The sequence below is a fragment of the Nylanderia fulva genome, unplaced genomic scaffold, assembly GCF_048542155.1.
Source record: "Nylanderia fulva isolate GAGA-0341 unplaced genomic scaffold, ASM4854215v1 Scaffold436, whole genome shotgun sequence".
Classification (NCBI taxonomy): Eukaryota; Metazoa; Arthropoda; class Insecta; order Hymenoptera; family Formicidae; genus Nylanderia; species Nylanderia fulva.
This window is the reverse complement of record NW_028190517.1, coordinates 34,864-36,831: the sequence shown is the minus strand read 5'-3', so window position 1 is coordinate 36,831 and position 1,968 is coordinate 34,864.

Genomic DNA, 1,968 nt, shown 5'->3' with positions numbered 1-1,968 from the left:
CTCTTTTCACAGGGGGGGTGAAAAAAGGGCATAATGTTTCGGGGGTTTTCGGTTCGAAAAAGATGAACCTTTTTCCCTTTTATTTACAAACGTTTAAAAAAAGTCTTTTTATTATAAAAATTTGATATGCGCAACTACCGTCCCCTCAATGTGTTTTACTTTTGTATGAAAAACAATTTTGCGGCAATAAAATTTTAAAAAAATTTACAATACAATGGGGGGTTTCAACCAAACCCCCCCCCATGGGAATGATTTCGTATCATTGTTTGGGTGTCGCCCGGGAAAAAACAAATTTTTTAAGGGGCCTTGAACTCGGGTTAAAACCTTTTTAAAAAAGTAAGCTCGAACGACCGCGCTGCCGGTGGCATTTAACTAAAAAGGGGGCCCAACCCCAAAACGCCCTTTGGGGGGGCCCTTTTATCCGAAAATAAGACTACTCCCGGTTTTTTGGGGTGAGTTTGTACAAAAACCCCCCCTTGGGCTTGTTGAAAGGGGATTCAAATAAGACTTTCCATCCCCTTTCCCAAACCTTTCCCCCTTAAATTTCGCCTTTTTCCCGAGAAAAACGTTTTTTTTCATTTTGGTAAGCTCGGTCCGGGGGGGCTTAAAAGGGTGCGCCGACAAAAATGACCCGGACAGAGGGGTTTTTAAAACTCTAAATCGACCCGGGGGGAACAGGGGGCGAAATTTAAAAAAATTTTTGATAGGCATGGGAATGTGGTTACCCCCCCCTTTTTAAAATTTAAAGGGGGGTGCGTTCCAATACGCGTTTAATGGTTTTCACAGAGCGTACGGCAGCCCCCCCTAGGCCCCAAAAAACGGGGCACGGGAGGTATAAAACCTATTTTTTTTCTTTGGATTTTAATTTTTAAATCGGATCACGGGGGCTGCATGGAAGGGGGCCGTAACTTTGATCCCCTTGAAACGTGGTACCGTGATCGGAAATAAAATTTCATGCGGGAAACCCCCGACGGCGGTAAACCCATGATACCGGAAAGGGGAAAACGGGGGAGTAAATCCTTTCTGCGTCAGGTGCAGTTTTTGGGGGGCATCATAAAAAAAATTTCAAGGGAACTTTTTTGGGGTTTAACCAGCCCCTTTGGGGCGTCCCCAGTAAAAGGCCCGGAAACGCGCCCGGGAGATTAAAGGCGCGTGAAAATGGGGGTTTACCAAACCGGCAGGGCGCCCAAAGCTGTTGGGGGAACCCTGCTTCTCCCGTTGCACCAAACTTGTAGGGACGGTCCCAGGGGCGCACGCGAAAGCCCAAAACTGTTGTCGGGGGCGAGGGGGTTGCGGACCGGGGGTGGGAGGGCCCCCCCAAAATTAAACTTTGAAAAAGGGGGACCAAGGGTTGTTTTTTAAAAATTGGGGGGTTTTTTTTTTTCTGACGGTTTTCGTGTTTTTGGCCTCAAAAGGGAAAAACTTCTCTTCATGAAAAAAAAAAGCGAAAAAGGGGCTAGTTTTTGAGCCCAAAAGTAGTTGTTTTTGGGGGCTATTTTGTCACAAATGATTTTATTTAAAACCGTCGAACCCAAAAAATTTTGGGGGCGGGCCAGGCCCTCGGACCGGGAGCTCGGGTCGAGGAGGGGCACGCTTGTTTTTGCTGGGAAAAAACTTTTGGGAAATTATATCAAAGCATTTTTTTGACCTTTTTTTTGGACCTTTTTTTATGACACCACCATTTAATTTTTTTTTCGGGGCCCCTTTTGGAAAAAATCACGCACCTCCTTTTTTTTCAAAAACCTTAGGGGCTTTTACCCATTGCGTTTTTTTTTTCAGGGGTCCTTAGGGCTCACCCCTCGACTTTTTTTTTCGGGGCCCTTTTTGGTACTACACGCCCATCTTTCGTTTTGTTTTTAGGGTTTTGGGAGGGAACTCGGCAGGCCCCTTTTCTGATCCCTTTTGATTTTTTTCAGGTCCTTATGGATGATACGCATTACTGACTTTTTTTTGCGGTTTCCCCCAAAA